The sequence below is a fragment of the Electrophorus electricus genome, chromosome 2 (assembly GCF_041902795.1).
Source record: "Electrophorus electricus isolate QZ-2024a chromosome 2, ASM4190279v1, whole genome shotgun sequence".
NCBI classification, from domain to species: Eukaryota; Metazoa; Chordata; class Actinopteri; order Gymnotiformes; family Gymnotidae; genus Electrophorus; species Electrophorus electricus.
The window spans coordinates 34,264,746-34,287,053 of NC_137498.1; the positions used below are offsets into that span (position 1 = coordinate 34,264,746).

Sequence of the window (22,308 nt, forward strand, 5' to 3'; positions counted from 1 at the left end):
CAGTCTTGACATGAATAAGGAAAGGCTGCTTATACAGGGAGTCTGTGCATCAAGATCGACCCATACTTTTAGCCCTTTTAGCTCATAAGTGTCACAAAAAAGCAAAATAATTCCTTAGGATAGATTGACCAAGGTAAGTATAAAAAAAATACATGATTCATCCAATATGTGTAGTATTTACAGTTAAAGGTCTCTATAGATGTAATCTACAGGTCCCTGGTATGTGTTTCTTCTCAAGCTTGAGTTACAAAGCAGAAAAAAAAGCGAATGTCAAACCAAAACAAAGTTTGCTGTATTTCCAGCCTCATCCATTACCAGGGCCAGCAGCGTCAGTGATAGAGCTTCACAGAAGGGGCTGAACATTCGAGGGAGACTAACTGCGTTTTCTACAAATGACTAGTCTCACCTGTGTTTGTATTTGTGTCTGTGTCAGCGTGTTCCATGTATGCCCTAGAGAGCAGGGAAGACAGGGTCAGGGTCGCTACTTGGGGCTCTCGTGTGATTTAGCGCCCAGCTTGGAATGTGGTTCCATGCCTGGCAGAATCCAGCTGTTAGCCAGCATGCAAGAAGCTGGGCGAGGAATCTCATGAGTCCCTTTATGCCTTTCCTAAGTCCACACTCTGCCTTTCCTTTCCTCTCTGCCTCTGTCGTGGTTCATTCTCTCTCTTTCTCTTTATCCCACTCGCTCTATCCATCTGTCTATGTCTCCAACTTCAGTGTTTCATTTGTGGAAGGCAAAGGTTTTGGTTTTTGGCTTTTTGGATCTTAGGTAAAATGGAAGTTGTGTTTTATTTATTATTACTACCACTCTCATGTTGCTTGGGGGCAACATGTTGCTTTTGTCTGTATGAATGCAAATAGATGTTTATTCATGACATATAGTGCAAAAAGTTGGTCCAAATCCTATTTTTAATGATGTAATAACATGCCATTGATTCAAGGTACAACACAACAGTTCACAGCAGCCTGCTGGAACCTAGCATTACACAGAAATTGCCGGAGCCATTCACACAGAGGTTTGATATTTTAAAAAAAGAGCACATGGGATTGTTTTGTGTTTAAGTTCATAAAAGTCCAACCAATAAGTAGCTACAGAATGTCAACAAATGGTTGCCTTCTTGGTTGCCTTCTTCTTTTTGGTAACCCCTCTTCACTCTCAAGTTTCTCTTCTTCTTGGGGAGGGTACCTAGGAGGAAGGAGGAGGAGTAATGATAGAGCTTAATTAAACAGATCAAAGAGGAAATAAAGCAAGCTTCTGCAGGCAATACATTTGTGCCTCGCTTCACCATGTTCCCTGGCATTGCAGACAAATTGCATATTGCTATTCTACACCACTAAATTATGCACTACAATTAGAGATTGCGCTCCCTTCTCTTTCTCTCTCTCTCACTCTCTTCTGTGTTGGGAGTGCTGAGAATGGCCTGTTTGGAAGGAGTAATATATTATATATATTATATAGTAATATAATATATATCCCCTAACCAACAGACTGTTTATATTTTATGATTTTGATTAATCTGTGAATTCATTCAGATGTGTAAATTTAATGACCCCTCTGTCAGCATATGTTGGACAGTACTGTGGACACACTGAGTTCACAAGTGTGGTATTGCATGTGGAAGCAACAACGGAGCTAAGTATTCTTCTGTGAGTTTGTGTCTATATATGTACATAACTGAGAGTGTGTTGATGTACAAGCTTTAGATACAAACACTCATGGTGTTAATCTATATGGTCTACTTTTGGTTATGATTACTTATGTGACCTAGCTAAGATTTTTTGTGATGAATGAAACAAAGGTAATAGCAAACTAACAGTGCTAGCAGCTAAAAGTCACATTAAGGTCTCATACATTTCTAATTCCTTTTCAAATTAATACTCACACACTCACCCTTATTCTTGAAGAACATCCACTGTGGTTATACTGAGGTTATGTGAAATATTTACAAATCTCTATTAATTATTTATACACTTTGAATCATTAAAATATGTCTTTTAGTTTTGAAATGAGCATGCTTTGGCAGAAATAAGAGGGCTTTTTTCACTGTGCTATATGTATTATTTGTCCATCATAAAATAATATAAACATCAACATAAATACAATAATGACATCATTGCATAGTGCACATTAGGGATTTCCACAGAGCCCAGTATTTGTATCTGTATTTATGAAGGCAACAAAATGATTGGTATTTGGTATTTGTACTCGAATAAAAGTGGAACAAGACATAACAATCAGGGCTGTATCCAGGGCTTGGCAAATAGTGAGGTCAGGGGTAAATTTTGTCATAATTACAGATAATTATAAATATAACATTACATTCATAGAAAGACACCTGTTGCTATTTAGAAGAAACACATTTCTGCCCATCTCTGTGCTGCTTGTGTTTTGTGAGGATCGTCATTGTTAAATTAGCCCCATTACACTGGTCAACAATTTTACTTCCTGCCAAAAAATAAGTGTAAAAGCATTTTACACACTGTATCCAGTGTCCAGTGTATTTTTGCACAATGAATCCAAATATATTTTCACATTTTCTCAATTACCCATTTTATTCCCCTCCACCAACCTACTAATATGAAAGAATATATAGTAAACAAATGTAACATTTTCGTAGAGTTGGCTTTACTCCAGACGTTAGAGCACGTTAATGTTTTGAACGTTTCGTACAAATAGCGACGATTGCGTTGTCTTTCCGAATAGAACGATGCCTGCCATTTTACAAAACCGCGGTGTTTACACACGAATTGCAGTGCTGCCAACGCACGTAAATTACAACTGCTCTTAGTTGAAGTGCTGATGATGCAAGGGGAGACCTCTCACACTGCAGACACTAAATAACAAATCCTTAACGGAAGTAAGCATGCACTCGTCTCGTTGGAGAAATGGTCTATTTTTTAAAGCTCGGTAACAGGGGAGTTGCCTAACAGGCTATGCAAATATCTCAGTCGTTGCCAAGTGTAGTTGCAGTTCGAAACAGTCACCCAAAAGATAGCCCTACTTCTACACTGCTAGATAACAGGCTAACAGGTCGAAGCTAGCCTAGTCTCATCCCGGTCAAACAAGCTCCGCCTTGTATGCGTCTTCACTAACAGCGGCATGGTAACTTTGCTAGAACACCAGCTATTTGACTTTTTCCCCTCCCGTAAATAAATATTTACAGAAATATATTTGTATAGAAATACATTTTCGTAAATACCGTATTCTTATTCGGCTCCACCCCTCGAACACATAGTAACAGTTTACAGATGACACTAGACAGTTTTTAAATTAGTTTGTAGCCCTCCTGCGGTTTTAAGTGTGCTTAGCTAGAAGGCTTTAAGCTGTCCTTCTTATTTTGACGGGTGATAGTGTGCGTGTCAGAGTGTGAAAGACACTCTGAACGACAATGGCGCATGAGCACCCGAGTCTTGGCCCTGTGGTGGTGGCAGAATAATTAGCCGTCATTGTGTGTACACGTCTATAGCTGGGGGAAGCATGAGCAACCCCTAGTAATTATTCATCCTTGTGGTGTCACTCAAGGCTGCCCATATCCATAAATCATTTTTCAGGTTGTGATGTCTGATCGTGCTGCCCGTTGAGGATACTTTGGCAACAGCATCTTTCAGCTCCTCTGACTGATGTAACAACAGAATATGAAATTCATGAATTGCTGTACTGCATAGAAAGAGAGAGAGAGAGAGAGAGAGAGAGAGAGAGAGAGAGAGAGAGAGGAGAGAGAGATGGATTTGGATATGCTGAGGTTTAACCTAAAATCATATGTAATTCCATATTTCAATCTCATACATTTGTATGACCTATTCCCATTCACTGTATGGATTCTGAGCATGTATTTGTTTGTCCTTTATTTGCATTAGTGCCAGTGGCTGCTATTGATACTCCATAGGTTGGTGAAATGATCTTCATAGCAAAGTCAGATAATGGCAAGACCTATTACATTTTATGTGTTGTGGGCTTGCAACAGTGAGGTCGATGGCTGTTTTGAAACTACAGTCTCTTCTTTAACTACTTTTCAATCTTTAATCAACCTATACCTTACAAATAGGCTGGAATGAGAATTATAGAAAACTCTTATTCCAACATTTCTAACTCACTGAATCACAGTGAACTGATTTAGGCATTAGTTGCATGAATTTAAATTCTGAACTAATTTCACTTCTGCTGCAGTGTCAATGACTTTCACTTAAGTGGTGTAACACATACCAAGGAAGTGGACTATTAGAGAGAGAAACTCCAGCTTGTGTGAGATGTTGTGTCCACTCTAGTCGAAGTAAGCAAGGGACAGCACCAGTTGTTGCTGCACAGAGCTGCCCGGATAGGGAAACGCCACAGCAGAGGAGAGGTGGAGGTGGAAAGTTCTTTTGCTCTCTCCAGCTTGAGCTGCTGACATCCTGTGGCGAATGTGTGAAGTGCTGCATAGACCTTGTTTCCAGTAACCTCCCAGCAACAGCACACAGTGCACTCTGTTCTTTCCTGTGCATTGAAGATTGATTGCACAAAGGTTGCTTTTTCCAGTTAGTTACTTAAACAGTTTACATTTCTGTTTTTGTTGTTGTTTGTTTCTGTGTTTTATCATACTTCATCATACTTTGCTTGTTTTGTTCAGGGATCTGTGACTGGCAATTCATTTCATAAGGCAGTAATGGTCAGACATGGCTGAGTAGTGTCATGCCTTGTTGACTATGATGTTCACTGCATGAACATCTCTTTTAAATAAGGTTGCCAAGCATTCTGCCAATCACATCTGCATATTCTATGTCCATGCATATAGAAAGCCATATCTACACATTATTTTAAGAACTATGTGTTATATATCAGATAGCATAGTGGTGTAAGAAGAACTGATGTAGCTTCTGATGTGGTGTTTTAAAACATTGATGTTTAAACATCAATGTCTCAATGTTATTACAAATAAATTCACTAGTCTCATAGAATGTTCACAAATGTTCCAAGTATCAGAAGAGACTTCTAAGTGATTCTTAACAGGTGATAAAAACACATTTCCCTGTAGAGTCTCAAAATAGCAACTTATTGCATGTTCCCCCACCTTTTGTGTTAAGACTATGGTATTTGATGACTTTCCCTCCCACATTTGTTTTACTCTTCAGTCTCGGTGCTCCCCTGTCACAGCAGCATGCAGCAATTACCTGCATCTGTCACAGGACATGTCAGTTAAAGCCCCTTTTCAAGGGAGTGTTTTAGTGCTTGCTTATCCTTCTGATATATTAAAGGTTGCTGTGAAGGAAACATTTGTGCATAGTAGTGGGGAGAGTTCTCCAACACCTAGCTCCTGGCTGACATGCAGTGAAGCAATGTAAATCACAACAGAATGTCTTGGCACCGAATCAGAGCCATTCACCAGAGCCACTGGGCCACTGTGATCATTTACTGTTCCACTTATCCCTTCTACTGGCCGCAGTTTACACTGTATACATTTTAGAGTATATTTGTTTCTTTTGGTATAAGAGTCTGACTTCATATAAACAATAAACACCTGATTTTTTGTTTGTATGTTTGATTTGTAAGAATCCTGCAGGATTTACTGTTGGACCCAATTTTACATTGGATATCCATAGTCCCAGAAACATACAGTAGGTAGTAGGTGCCAATGTGGCCTGCTAGTCATGCACTATGTCACAAGACACTTAAGCTGTCACACATGTAACATGCACATATGGCTGTTCAGCCCTCATGACTCAAAACTATGGAAGTTATGACAGTTGGCTGACTGTATTTGATCTGCTGTCTACTGTGTCATAGTACAAGTTGCCTTGCAATTTCTGTCACCACATATCACTGAATGTCTCTGCTCACCGCTGGTGGGAGTTTCTATGTTTCAGTGGCTTTCATTATGGATGCTGTTATTAAACAAAGTAAACAGTATTGAACTTATGCCTTTATGGATGTATACATTTTTATACACGATTTGCCTTTATATTTCATATTAATATTTAAAGTCATACAAAGGCTCTCAATGACTTTGAAATAAAAGCCACATCACAACCATCAGGTACCATGGGGATTTCTGAAGAGCTCTCCCTTGAAATGAATAGGATGTGGCACAGCAAGTTTGAAAATTAACAAGTACCATTAGGGTTATATCTCAACAGTTCCTAAACAATGAACAGATCATTTCTTGCTCTGGTGACCCAGATTCACAGCAGCAAGATTATCTTTCCCACAGCCTAGTGTCCACCTGTTCTCATCTTGAATTTGGTTTGACTTTAAGACCTTAAAGACCCCTTTGTTTTAATAAGTAGGTGGACCCAGGGTCCCTTTGAAATGAGCAGGATTAATGTGCTGGGTCATTAAGAACTCTGTTATGGACACATGAATGTGAAGCCTAGGGATCAGGTATTGCTATCAGTCAATGTTACCACTTGCTAATGGATGCTATAATCTAATAAGAGCTTCACTGACAATATGAGTAAAAATGATCTGAACTATGCTGGAGAGTTGAAAGTGAATATGACATTTCCTTATTCCTCAGCTGGGGTTTCACTATGACATGCTAGCTGTTGGCTTTTCCCAAATTTCTTCACTTGCTTTTCATTTATGTAATTACCACTTATTCAATATTCCTTATCAAAAGCCTTGGGAGAAAGGCATAATTCCACATGAGAGTCAGGTGAGAGTCATGTCTGACTGCTACTGGAAAATCTTAATTATATCTTACTTACACATTGGACTAAGTCTTAGGTGATACCCCCTTGATGATAGAGCTCTGCTCTTATCATAGCTGAGCCCATGATGGGGTGCTCTGGGTCTGTGATGAGGGACAGGATTAATCATGACCCAAGCCTGTAGATGTTTTGAATATCTTTATTTCAAAGTATATATAATAAAGTTGTAATAACAGAGTCAAGCACATATATAAAGGATTAATATATGTGTTTAGAACTGGATACTTGAATGTATGGGGAAAAATAAATAATAAATTGATTAGTTTGCAAAAATATAACAAGGAAAATTTAAAGAATAATCAATGTTTTAGTTTCTCCCAGAACGAAAATGTTCACAAAACAACTCTTAAAATACCTACTTCTACCAATTCTAGATTTAATGCAAAGTTTTAATGCTAGATCTAAAAATGTGAACATTAATAAAATGCTTTATCTTAATAATAAATATCAATAACAACAATAATAACATGTATTGTTGTTGTTGTAATTATTATAATTATGTAATATTTGAGTCCAAATTCTCAAGGTTCTTTAGGTAGAAAAGATTGAAAAAAGTTAATGAAAATCCTAATATTAACCAATCTAGTGTCAATATTAGATGTGTTGCTTCCTCTGCTGTATAGACAAGTCAATTTACTTACGGATAACTTGTTTTTTCTGTCAGCCAAGGTATTACCAATAAAACTTTAGCTAACGTCAGTCACAGATTATCTTAATCTCTGATACCTGTTCTAAATCTTTGACATGCTCACAGTGAAGGGGGGCACATACCTGTCTTGTGCACAGTGTGTAGGGCTTTGTCCACAGCCTTCCCTTAGCTGGAGTGGAAAGATCTGTGTTGACCATATGAGTACCACTGCTTCACAGCACCACCGGTTCATGTTGTCAGTAATGCCACTCTAGCAGACTTCGTTTACCAACCTTTAAGATAGTAAATTCCAAGTAACTTCACATTAATATAAAGTCATTTTTGAAAATCATTAGTATGACATTTCATATTTTCATTACATCCAACCCAAATAGAATATATACAAGTGAGACCCTGGTTAGCTCAGTAAAGGAGGGATGTGACTGTCCAAATTTAACTGAAGTGAAGATACAGTAACTGGTTATTGAAATTTAATGAATACTTAGAAAATACGACACAATTTCTTCCTTCTCTTTCATGACTGTTACATTAAGATTACATAAAATCACTCATGACAGGCTGTCACTACTTCAAAGACAACTGTGAAGCTTCAGACACTCACTTGTAGAACAAATATTATATTTATACAGAATACACTTTTAATATATGATCAAAAGTATTGTTAAAATAGTGCAGATGTGGATTTTTCATCCTAATCTGTCTTGATTTCACTATAATGTACAGAAACAAAGAACATTTTTCGAGTATCAGTGGATGGAATTTTGTCTTCAGTGCCTAACAGAGCAGCAGGGCATCACATCAGGTCCAGCACATCTGCATGTTGTATAGTCTGTATATTTTTGTATATGTGGATTAAATAACCTGTTATTTTTTTACTGCATTTGTTCTGTTGTTAATGCAACATTTGGTATGAGAAGTCAAAGACAACAACAAGAATTTGCTTCCCTCTAGCACCCGCTGGTGGATATTTCATTTCAGACCAGCAATAAAGCATACCAGACCACATATCATTCCTTTCCTGTGTGCTTGCTGATGCTTGGACCCAGTGAAATCCTTAAACAAGAAGGCAAGAGTTTAAAAAAAACCAAACTTGTGCGTATTTCTTGGTTTGCAGTTGGTCTACTTGAAAATCAAGTTTGAATTTTTCATGTTTATCAATTACATTATTTCAGATAAAATATTTAAAAGAGATATCTAATACTGTAATGGAGACCTATTTGAAGATGCTGTTGATTTAGTACCTGAAGATTTAATAACTGAAGATTTTGTTTTTGTTTGTATAGACAATATTGTAACTAATTTCTCTGTTGTAACCCTGTTCAGGCCCTGCAGATTCTGTGAGGATCAGAAATATCCATTTGAACATTACTTAAAATGTATTAATAATTCATTGGATGATTCAATATTGTAACAGTAAATGTCAGTGTCAATGCAGTATCAACTGAATACTCTGCACTAAGGCAGTTAAATCCACACAGGTTCATGAGTAATCAAATTACTACTCCCATAAATGCCTTGTACATTTGATCTGTATATCTCTTGCCATTAGATTGTTGTTAGATTGATTTCAGGTGAATTAACTCTTATGAATTCTCTAGTCATTATTTATAGAGTCACCCATTAAGTCTAACTTTCTAGCCATCTGTGCATTTATCTGTATTGCATTATTCATGATTGATGCATGGATAAATTTGCTTTAACTGTGCTTCTTAGTTCCAACAAGCAGCATCATGTTCTTAATTGCTCATACTCGAGTGCCTGTTGTTACTGAATTCATTTTTAATTAGCCCTGAGAATAGGCTGCACTGAAACATATGCATGGCCCATGCTTTCCTTAAGTGTTGCCATTCTACCAATGAAAGATACTATGTTGCAGTAACTACATGCAATATTATCACATTATCAACACAATGTGTTGATAGTGTTTAAATCTTTGAGCCATTGTTAATCAGAGCAATATAAGATATGTATTGCCTGCTTTTTAAATATTATTTAGTCAGAACTGTGCATGAAACTAACACTAATACATGAAACATACTCATATATTAGTGTTTCTGCTGAAATGTCTTATTAATAAAAGCTACACCAAAATCAAAAGTCTTTTCTAGCTACATAGTCTCATCTAAATGAAATCAGTGGAAACACCATAGGAGAATGCAAATGACCAGGTCAACAACTTTAGCCAAGTCACAGGAGGTTCTTCAGGTGGTCACCTCAGCAAGCTGAACTGCCTGGTTGTGCATTGTATGGTCAAAGAAATAACAAACAAGAACAGCAACATAATATTTAAGTGTCCAAGATCAAACTCGCTCAATATTGCATTATAATGTGGGAGGGTCTTTGGAGAATATCTCTGCCCAGATGGAGAAAGAGAGAGGTGTCTGGCTTTTGAGTGCAATCTTTCCACTTGGAAAATAAATCTCCATTTGAGATTTTGGATGACCTGTTGACTGTACTTGCTGATGCACTGAATGCCTTCACTCCCCGCACTGCTCTTTTACATCTCAGTGTTTTCTCAAGCTCCATGAAACTCCCTCACTGTGCCCACACATCCATTTAATGACTTGGAGGAGGTCACTTCTGTAAAATTAGCATTCCATCCAAGACAAGTCAGTGTGTTCCTTCTCTGTTCTCTCTCAGCACCACACCACTACCTAAGACATCCTTCATTCAAAAGCATGTCATATCCCTTCAAAGCAAAGGTTCTGATGGGGTCTCTGCATTATTTTTTAAAAAAGCAGTGACTGAGTCATTTTCACTATAATAATGTGATTTGAAGCAAAATATTTCACTGTGCAAGAAAGTGTAAACATTTCAAATTTGTGGACCCAATGTCACTGCTAAAGAGATCACATGACCTAGTTTAGTTATAATCCATGCTAATCCAATCCAAACCTACTGCACATGTTTGATTAACCTTTCTTAGTTATTGTCAGTGGACATCTATTTTGCTCTAAACACCATGCCTGTGATAATGGCTCATGCAGTAGACCAATTATGCAGACGTATATGCAAATCTCATACTCCCTGTGTTTTGGGGTGGCGTGCACTGCCTATCAAAGTCTTTTTCATATGTCAAATAAAAATTTAAAAAAAACCACACACAATAGCAAGCAATGATAAATGTCAAATTGTTCTCCAAAGATAAACACTGAAATAAAGTTAGTTTAGCATTGTGTCACACTGTCATCTGATGCTGAACTCTTATCAATTTGTGAGATTATTCTGTCTCTTATTCAGTGCAGGTAATTACAGTGTTTTAATTTTAGCACACACTATCATGAAGTACAGAATTACAAACTACCTGCAATATTTAATTTGATAAGTGCATACTATTTGCCCTACCACTTGTTAAAGGTTATGTAACTTATAGTAAAAAGGACATCCATAGTTAAATATCAGAGTTTTTACTTCATATTTTGCAACACCAATTGTCTGTACGCATACAAATTACTATCACTATGAAACTTGTTTTGTAGGGTGTCACATTTTAAAGGTCATAACATTTTTCAGGTTTAGCCTCCATTCAGAGTAGTAATGATGTCCCCATAAGCTGTGCTCAACACGCAGCTCTGTGTAAACCACAACGGTGCAGATTAAATGAAAACTGAAGCATTTGGAAAGAGTAGTGTTCTGGGATCTGAACATACAAGATGGGCACTTAGGAAGAACTAAGAATGTGTGTGTATCAGAGAGAGAGAGAGAGAGAGAGAGAGAGAGTGCATGTATATGAGATGGGGAGTGAGAAAGATCTGAGAAAAGGTGTGGGAGAGCATGCAGACAACTCTTGCCATTTCTTCCACAGTGCAAAAATCATCCTTAAAGCCCCAGAATTAATTAGAGTCTGGTGTAACCTTCCTTACAGCTATTCCCCAGCCTGTGCACTGACATCTCACATTTATTATTTATTTAGTTATTCATATTTCTAATAACCTTAGCCATAAACATCTTTGGGCACATTGCTCTCTACTTCAAAACACTCTTTTTGCTAAATATTTTAAAAGGAGTTATTTTTAAAAAAATGAGATGAGTAATGTCACTGATTTCCACACACCACTGTAACGTTGGAGGGTTAAGCAAGATGCGGGGACGAGGCACATTTAACATAAACACGTTTTATGGCACATGTAACATACACGTTTTAACACACAGACTAATTGGGTCAAACACCAACAAACTCAACGATAAGACACAAGACTGATATACACACATGACAATTCCACACAACAAGGATCAGGTGAACGACACAAGAGGGCGTGGCAATACAGACAGACACATTCACACACACACACACACACACACACACACACACACACACACACACACACACACACACACACACACGGAGATGTTTGAGGGGGGAGGGGCCATACCATGACAACCTCAAAACAAACCTGCCCATAAATCTTCTCTGGCTTCATTTGCCACTCTACTATGTTCTGATAACAGTAAATTCACTCTCCAATTTTTCATTTTACTTTGATCTTTGCCAGTAACCCTGGGATAGGATCACACAAATATGCACAAATTCTGTTTCTAGTTTACTGAGAAGCTCCAGCTGAAAAGGGTTGACAGGCAAGAAAACAGGCAGTAATGAGAGGCTTAAACAGAATCACACAACAAGTTGAATAGTTACTGTATTGGAAATTTGGTGCTGGCAGATATAAGGGATGGATATTTGTATGACTTTCAGGTAGTGTAACCAGTAAAGCTCTGCCCAACAGTGCCAAGGTAAGGGATTCAGGTTTCAGTTCCATATTTTTCAGGTTTTTTCTCACGGTCTCAAGAACATGGGAAGGAAAGGCAGGTGAATACCAGTTCTGCTCATCAGTTAATGATTATTAGTTGCATTTATATAGCACCTTTCTCAAACTCAAGGACACTTTACAGACATATATAAGGTTTTACACACTCACCCCTGATGAGAAGCAGCAGCCAATTTGCACACAGCATACTTTCAATCAGAAACCACAGCCCCCTGGGGGACTGTACCAAGTGCAGGGAAAGGGGAGGAAGTTAAGACCAGGACAGAGCACCAAGCATTGCTGGACATACTTGCACACATTCATACAGGAACAATCCACTCAACCTAACCTCCATGTTTTTGGACTGCGGGTGGAAACCCCACAGAGACATGGAAACTCCACCCAGATGGAGGGACTCAAACTCAACTCTAGTGCTGACAGGCAAACATGCTAACCACCAAGCTACTGTGCCACCAGGTCTTAAGGTGTAATAGAATAGAGACAGACTGTTCTAGACATTAACATGGGGCTCTGTGGATGTTTACAAAATATTAGCCACTGTACAAAATTGTGCAGAATATTTTGATGAAATGATAATCTACAGGATAACATTCATATCACAATGTGTTATCTAAAGTTTTTACTATTTTAAAATACAAGACAAACTGATTGTTGTTTGTGAGAGCAGCTTCGACCCTGTGGACATCTGTTTGGTAAAAAAAAAAAAAAAGAAAAAAAAAAGACAAATAAGGGAGTAGGGATTCAATCAATTTAAAGCTCAAACGAAAAGTGAATGTCTTCGATATATGCTTGTGTCTGTCTCTGTGAGTCTAATCCACTTATATTACAGACTTTACTCACCAAGATGTCTTCCCATATTTCCTGTGTAAGAGTGGTATTATAGGTACTGGAGCATTCATTTCATTTAGGACACTCATTGTGCATTTCTCACACTGTAAATGGTACTATCACTGTACAGCAGCAATACTATGGTATGCTTTGTTCACTAGCTAGGGGGCTTTAATCTATGATTAGTGCAGAGGTGACATTTAAGATTTTTTTATTTGAACAATTTATTTTCATTTGAAGCAACATTGAGCTCATATGCTAACATGCTGTATGACTTAAAACCTATGAAGAAATTACTTGATTTCAGAATTGGTTACTTTGGGTACTTCAAAACCACAGTTAACAGATTTAATCTGTCAAAGTTGTTTTAATAGACATCTTTCATTTTGTAAATGCAAATATATTTAAATGAGTTGGACTACCAAGTGTAGCTCTCTGTATGCAAATAAGTTTCAGAAGAATGACAGTACCCTCTGCCCGGTAAATATCCCTCTGTATGCTGCATCAAGCAGCTGCCATGAAATGTTGCCTCCTTTTTTACTAAAAGGAACAAGGGTTTTGTTACAGTCTGCAAGTCAGGTCATTTCTTATAGGACAGAAATACAAAAATTCAATCAAAGTCATCTGTCATTTGACCTGCAGGATATAAGTAAGGAAAAAAGAAGCATGAGCAAACAGATATACAGAGATACTGTGAGAAAGTCTTCAAAGTACACAGATTTTACTCTTTTGCCCCTCTGTTAACCTCATAAAAAACAATATGCATGTTTTAGTGAAACATACTGGGGTTGAAGCTTATTCTTCCAGCCTCAGATAATGGATGTATTCACAAGTTTTCAAACAATGTTTATTAACGTTGTTTTTGTCATCACACTTATGATAATGTATATTGTGTTATTTTGGTCTTAGTTCCTCATGCATGTTTTCCACTCATTGCCAGCATTCAATTTTTCCATCTTTAGTTAAGATGTCATGTTGGCAACGAAGCATATCAACATAGATTTACATGTATGCTTGTAAAACTTGATAACAGGCTATATGGCACTCAGAACAGTAATGCTCTTTTTTACCATTTGATCAGACAGAATTGTAACTGTGCTTACATTATTGTTTCTGGATCTGCATTATAATGGGTAATCTGCCCAGCAGGTTGCTGATGGCCATATTCTGTTTCAGTTCTCTCACAGCATGTATATTGGGGTTGATATGATTTTGTTTTATCTTAAAACCCATATTTGTAAGCTAAAATAGCATGTAATAGGATGATAAAGCATTGTGTTCAGCTTATTGCTTTGAAATATGCACACTGTGAAAATTATATACTCGTATCATGCAAATTGAGAGCAATGAAACTTCAAGAAGTAAGGCTTGGCAATAAATAACATACATGATAATATAATTTTATTTAGTGAGTAGAGCACAAAATGACCGTTCTAAATTCATAAGAGGTTTTTCAAATACACTTTTTGTAGATACAAGTTAAAGCAATATACAGTGACAATAAATTTTGAATGTTCTTACAAGCTTTACTGCTTGCATACATTTTTTTCTGCATATGCCTGATTTTGCCAGTTTTGTTGCTTGAGCTCTCTGCTCCAGTTAATTGCATTTGAAATTAACTACAGAATTTGAGATTTATTTTGAACATATTTGGATCTGTATTGTTTGCACCATATAGGAATCACAGCCCTATAATTAAATCTAGGGGAGCACTCATTTTTAGCTTACAGATGTGGTTTCATCATTTGCCTATGCACTAGAATGCTAATAAAATGTCAGGAGTTGTTTATAGATATGCCACTTGTATATTTAGCCTGTTGGCGTTGTCTCTCAACATAAGGACCAAATAAATGTCTTTGTCAAATGGATGTTAGATTGTTAGAATACACTGATCAGCTTAGCAATAGTGATAGCAAGTAACCTGGCAAACCACATAAGACTACAGTAGTGGATGACCAAATAATACTTTAATGACAAACTTCTATACAGATCAAGAAGACTATCCAAGATGCAAGCATGGAATAGTCTTGACTAAGGTTGTGACTGTCAACAGCAGTAAAAGGTTAAGTTATTAAGAGTACAGAAACATTTTCAATCATATCAGACAAAATGCCTCAAAATTCAGTGGATAGCATTTCACCTTATGTCAGGTCTATGACCTGAAACAGTAATTTTCCAAAGCCAAAAATCTAAACTGAACCTTGTTTGTCATGGAAGAAGAAAAACAAAAACTAAAAAGCGGATAGAAACTGACTGTATTAACAAAAGTACTTGGTGGCTGATAGTATCTATGAGTCACAGACTTCAGGCATTTTCAACCCAGCAGTAAACATTCCAGTTTTATTTAAAATTATGTTAATTTGTCCAATTCCTTATGATGTATCTGGTTTATTGAAATTGGGAAAACATAAAATACAGAGGTAAATAACTATATAAACCACAGTTCATTACCAATTATTAATAAACTACACTCTAATACATTACACAGCATGTATATCAAAACGTCATACTAGGGAAGTTATAAATATTGATTATAAAGAGTTCAGGCTGGTGATCAACAGGTGTGTGATGGTTGGGCGTGGCCAGTGATTAGTAGATCAGAAAGAGTGATAGGTGGAGTGCTCTGGGTGGTGGGTGGCTGCTTGACACTTACAACTCATTTTGTTTCTACTTAAGAACATATTCTGTAATTTTTTAATAGTGACACAAAGCAATTCTAAAAAATATATCTGTTGAGAATGAATACATCTGCTGACAATATTTCTTGTGTTGTATGCCAATTCATATGTTGTTGTTTGTTTTAGCTTTTCTGTCTCAGCTGAACCTCCGTGTATGTTGCCCCAAGCTAGTCCGCAATCCCGTTTTTGGTAAATGGCTCTCCTTTGTACAACTAGTTCATAACACAGCCACATTATTCGCTATGCGTGAAAGGTCAAAGTTTTACCACAATTAAAAAAACTTGACATACCCTGGAAAAGACACATTCAAATAAATGATTGAATAATAAATATTGTAAAGGAATTCAACTGGAATTCACTTTAATAGGAAATATATGGAGCTGCTGAGTCACCTAATTGTGCTGAACGTATCATCAGAATACAGCCATGGTTTTCTGTTGTAACTATTTTAGTCAATCTATGGCAAATAATTTTGCTATTGCTTTGACAGTATTTAACAATGTGATAAAGGAAGCAGGTGCATCACATGGGGATGATTTGGTTAAGGCTGACCTTCTGCTCCTTGCTTGAGAACTGCCTTATCTCTATATCATTGCCATCACCCTGACAGCATGTTCATCTTGTTTGCAGATGACTTGCAGAATGAAGCAGCAAAGCACCTGTAGCTTTAAGGCAGTCTGGGTGACTTTTCACTTGAACTATGTTTTTTTCTTACATTCTTTCTTTCCTCAGTGTGTGTGTTATGGGTAATAAGATAGAAAGACTTGAGGAAAAGACATCAAAGAACTGGGCTTAATGGATTAAAAATGTATTGATTTGTGTTTGGGGTGCAGAATTGTACTTTTTTTTCCCTCTAAAGCACTTTTTATATGAATTATTTTTATCTATTTATTTTTGTTCATATGAGGGCTGCATTTTGTTGCAGGCTATTTCACTTCAATAAATACAAGAACCAGTATTTGTCCTCATTTATTCTGTATTTTTAAAAGGGATCTAATGAGTAAGAATCACACATTATAAAAAATGAATAATTATGAAATAATGAGTTTCCTGGACTTTGTTGGGAATGGGTGTTTGTTTTGTTTCATCTTGCTCAGAAGTATCAGAAACTATGGAGGTACATAGAAATTACAAATTATGGAAGTACCCTCCAGCCCCCTCTGGAAACACAGACAGTTGTTCCTCTCAATACATAATTGTGAAAATAACTATATCATTAAAAAATGTTTTTAAAAAGAATAATTAACATTGAAATAACTTGTGCTGATTGTTGATTGTTCAGTAATTTAATTTCCCCTTTAAATTGCATGTGGTTTGGCCCACTGCATTCCATCACCCCATCGCCACCTATCAGCCCTTCTTACAAGTGTTTTAGTGGTGGCTAACCTCCAGTCCGCTACTTCACAATAGTTAACTTAAAACATAGGATTTGTCAGACGTTTCTTTACTTTTACCACTTTATTTCTGCACCCCCCTTCTACCGCCAACAGTGAAATGAAATATTTGCCCTTGTATGAGGCTAGAGGATTATCTGTTAGAAATTATTTATATTGTTATAACCAAAATTAAAACCCAGGGTAGTATTATATTGCAACATTAGTTTATTGTACTATTTCATTATTAGTCTGTTATTTTTTTCCAAAATCTGTGTGCATCTCTCTGACTGTAATATGGTAAGTCTACATTAAAATAGCATTTGTAAAACTTTGCATGCATCCCAAGTATCAAACTTTAGTCTACAAAAATGAATGCTAACTCACTGTTAGAATTAGCCAGAATCCTTCCTCATCTCTGTTATTTCCTACAGCTCCAGAAAATAGCATCCTATTCTATTATGAAAGTAATTATTTGATGCAACCATAGAGGAAGACGAGTAAGGAGACAGAAGGAGAGAGCAAAGCTTATCATTTTGAAAGTACTAGCCTCTTCCACTGCTGAAGCCACCTTATAGCTGTTTCTGTCTTTGCTCCTGGAAGGCTGGCTTTTCCTTCTGATGCCCTTGTGATTTTCTTCTGTTATCTCTCCACCCAGCTGAGCTCATGTCAAGTCTTTTCTTTTTTTCCCCTAACTATATCTTGCTTTATTTATACCCTGGGTGAATGGTATGTCCTCTGATGCAGTGGCTGCGAGCACAGGGGTGGAGCAGGCCACCAGGAGAAAGAAGAAGGCTCTTTTTGTAATCAGAGATCTGAGCTCAAACCAGTAGACTGAAGGTCCCCAACTGAAGCAAGCCATCTTAGTCTTAAACCAGCCTTGCCAGTAGGGAACAGCATTGGCTGGGTTTTGCTTTAGTACCATTGCTTTGCTTCTTGGGAGTTGATTAAGTGATTAGGATCTCCACATTTGCAGGCAGAGGGCAGGTGTGGAGATCAGCTATAATAAATGCCATATGCTTTAAGAGTTGGTCAAAAGAACAAGAGGTGGGTGCATGTTCTTGGCATAAACTTGTGTTTATCAGAGTCTTCAGAGTTCTTTTGTCGGCATATTAGCAAAATAATTGAAGTCACTGTATAATGACTAGATCCTGGAGCAAAAAATGGTATATGTCTGAAAGTAAAACATTTGTTAAACACACAATCTATTTTCTCTTCTTGCTGTGTGGATTCTGAATACATAATGAAACATTTTTGCCAAAGCATTTGCTGCTGAGATAGAATCTGTGACTGAGAAACTCTCCCACTGTCATGTGTTTGAACACAGACCTCTCTTCTCTCTAGGCTCCAGCACAGCCAAAAGTGATACCCTTGATCAGTTTCAGAAGTGCTGTTTAGCTGGCCTTGTAAACCCCCTCTGTGCCATAGTGATAGCACCCTTCCAAGCTCCATTCTCCAGAGCCCACGATTGGCTCTGAAGTCTCAGGGCTCACTGAATAAATGGATGGGTGTGCAGTGATGTAACTGTAAATAGTTGCAAGATTGTCCAGATTAATCATCTTAGTTTATTAGTCTTAGTCTTGGCCAATTTTGTCTTCCAAGTGACCAAGCTTGTAAACATAAAATCGAAGATCTTTTAGATAGTGTTCTTCATGTTTTGAAATTGAAAGCAAATATAGTATACAGTGTGTTCTGTTAGAGACAAAACGGAAATGTCACATTTTTGGATTTATCATGAGCAATTAGAAAATGAACATGTTTGAAACTTTAGAGTTCATTGTGTAAATATGAAAACACAAACATAAATTTAGTACCCTTATTGCAATATTTCATACACATCATAAGCTATTTCAAGGGTTAGATTCCTTGGGTTGGGTTCCAGTTTGCATGGTAGCGAATGCAAACTCCGTTTTGTAGGCATGACCGAAGCACAGTGATGAATGGCCCACATTTCTGTTAAATGACTGTTGTCAGGCACACATTAGGACATAATGGCAGTGACATTAAATATTCAGCAGTGTTCTGATTAATGCTCTCTCCCTCTTCAAAATACGAATCCATGAAGAGAGTGATGGAATGATTAGTTTCAACAATTTTTCCCCTTGCTGTGTCCCTACTCAGATTTTCATTAAGAAAAGCTGCAAAAATGAGGGAAATATTTAGGGTGGACGGGGTCAGCTCTATGCCAGGTTTCAATCAGTGCCAATTAGACAACTGATTTAGTCAGGGAGGTGCCATCAGTGCTGCCCTTGGGCATTTTCACTGTGCTCAGCAACATGGAGGTTAAGGATTAGCTTTCAGTTTTAAATTTTAACAGTTCCACATTACTATCGCATTATCATTTCCCAAGGACTATCAGATTGCTTTTGGGAACCATGATCAATGATGGTTAAACCTTCACTCTTGGTCTTCATTCATACATTTGCAGCAGTCACTAGTTATATTTTAATCTTCATGGATCGGTGTTAGCATCCTTCTCATTTTAGGAAAGAGATGATTTCCCCAATGAAAGATAAATCTCCTGCTTTATGAAGTATTGCAGAATGTTCTATTGGAAGGCATTAGCCGTTCAAACTGTGAGACTAATTGGTTCTGAAGAAAAATCTGATATTTTTTAATTTCCATAGTCAATATTTGACCAAGCCTTTTGAAGTTGTATTGCCTCAAGGTCTTTGTCATCATCTGTGCAGATTGGAGATTGGTAAAATGAAAGGGGTGTGGAGGAAGTAAACACCATTGTACAGGTTATTTTGGTTAAAGCCCAATATTTCCCATTAAAGCCAGGGGTATTCAACATTTTTTACTTTTTTCCCCCTTAAATGCAATATCTAATTGCTTCAAAGAAATAAAATAAAGTGTGGTGCAGTAGGAGCTGAAGAAAATGCCCTGAATAAGAGTCATAGTTTAATTAACCCACTTTCAGCCTTTATCATCCTCATTATGATTATGGTTATTACCATTGCTGGCATCATTGTCATTATCAGCTTCGTCTTCTAGCTACTACTAAATTCTCTCTGTGCATTCCAGACAGTAATATCTGAGGAGAAAAAATAACATACTCTCACAACAACTTGGTTTGTGTTCCTATAATCACACAAGTTTCTTGTACTTGTGTATTTTTTGTTCCTGGCTTTTATACTTGTCCCCACATCTTCTCTGCGTTTGTTTCTTAAGAAGAAGACCAAGGACAAAAGTGCTTTGCAGCACCAAATATAGAGTTGAGATTAAATGACACAAAACCTTGTTCTGCATCCTGTAAACATGTATAATTTTAAACGAGGATGAAGGCATGAATATCTCTGTTTGACCAGTATTACCTTAATGTAATAAAGCCCACAAGCCATAACAGGACCCCAGACTAACTTTTGGCCCCATGCTAAAACATTGGGTAAGCTGCCCATAGAGGAAATGGGGCATTTTTATTTGATCTAATAATATATTTATTTTATCTAAAAATATAAGCATTTTATCTAATAAGATAAGTAAAAAACTAGAAACAAAAATGTATGACATAATACACATTAATTTACATAAGATCAATTTAACATTTCTACTACAAAAATATTAATCGATTCATTCCTGTTAATGTTATTGCTCATAATTTTTTCAAAGGGTTGTGCTTAAAAGCACTAGAACAAAAGTTAGATGTAATATGTAATATATATGACTCACAAAAGAAATTTATGTAATGTCTTTTTTCTTCTATAGTTTTGAGGGTCAGAATGAATTTCATTTGCACACTTGTTAATGAAGCTTATTATTAAAAAAAAAAGAAAAAGGTAATAAAAGTGATAGTAGCACATTACTTAGTTGCTATCTAACATCTATTACAATATTTGGTAAATATTAAACTTACATGATCTTCCCAAAGGCATTCCAAACCAAATGTTATTCAGTGCACTTTTTTTTATTGGCCCCAGGACATTGGAATGGCATTATACTGGATCCTTACACTGCGGCTCTTCCAGTACATGCAGCCACAAGCTCAGCTAGCTGTAATGAATGACATGTCAACAGGGCTTAACAGGGCTTTAAGGGCCCTGGGCCTGACCCAACCCTGGCTTGGACCATAATGCAGCACCTGTGTTCCACTCTTCTTCTCAAGTACACATCCAATAATCGTTTTCTCAAGATTAGTGTTCTGGGGCTTTTTCCTGACTAAAGTACTCCATATTTATAAGGTTACCATGGACCGTAGTGGAGTACAGCCATATTTACAAGGTTACCATGGACACTAGCAGAGCCTTTTCCACATTTGAAGAGTTGAAGGCACTTCAAACCTATCTGAGGTGGATCTGGGGGGACAGGGGGGTTAGGTTTGGGAGGGGCTAAAGCTGGCAAAGGTCCAGCTGAATAGGAAAGCTTCAAAAGCCAGGGCACAAACTGAAATGGATGTATGTTAAGGCAAAAAAAAAAAAACTCACTTGAAGTTGTTGAACAGTCTCTCTTTCTCCCTTTGCAAAAACACCTGCCTGCTAACCTCTTCTCATCCAGTGTGGAGATTATTTACTGAGGACATGTATGTATGAACATTATGGAGGTCAGAGCATCATTTTAGTCTCTTCCCTCAGTTCACATGGTGTGTAAGGCTTTATTACTTCTCACAAGCATCCCTGCTGCACATGCCACACCACCAGCTAGCTTCTCTGTCAAAACTGTGTGGCAAGATTCCCTCAGATTCAAGACGAGATTATGTCAATCATGTTGTGAATGCTAGTAGAGAGGTCCCATATATGATCAGAGGTACAGCTGAATTCTGCCAGTAGCCTTTTTACTTTTTTGTTGATGTTCAATAGGCCATTAAAGTAGTTAAATCACAGATGAAACTTCAACAAAACCTGCACAATTTTACATTAACCAAAAATGTAATTTCTTTTTCTTTTCTTTTTTTTTGTTTTCAGCAGGACATGCAACACTAATGTTTCTAATAACTCAGGAAACAAACACCCCACCAGTTAGTATTGTGCAAACTCTCTGCATATGTCATACATTTGACTCAGAAGTTATCGTTTGGATAAATAATACCATTTTGTATATAAACTGTTTAATAAAATTGCAGAGTAAACCCACATAAAACTGTTCAGTACAAATCAAGCTAGAACTACATTATCATCCAAATGACTTCTAACTTACCATACAGTTCTGCCTTCAGGCACAGGTTGCTGTACTGTGGGTGTCTGAAATTTGCATGAAGTGCTATGAAACTATTTCCTAACAATGAAAATTATTCTTGCTTCAACATGGCTCTTAAATATATAACTATGCATTTTGTCATTTTTCTGTGCAAGTTTAATTTTTGACCTTATCTATCAGGCATGGGTCTACTGTTG

At 37.1% G+C, this 22,308-nt stretch overlaps 1 protein-coding gene across 8 annotated transcripts in view; it reads left to right on the forward strand.

Moving 5' to 3' along the window:
* csmd3b (CUB and Sushi multiple domains 3b) overlaps positions 1–22,308 on the forward strand; it is a 313,453-nt gene that overhangs the window by 39,264 nt on the left and 251,881 nt on the right. The gene's annotated exons all lie outside the window — the stretch shown is intronic.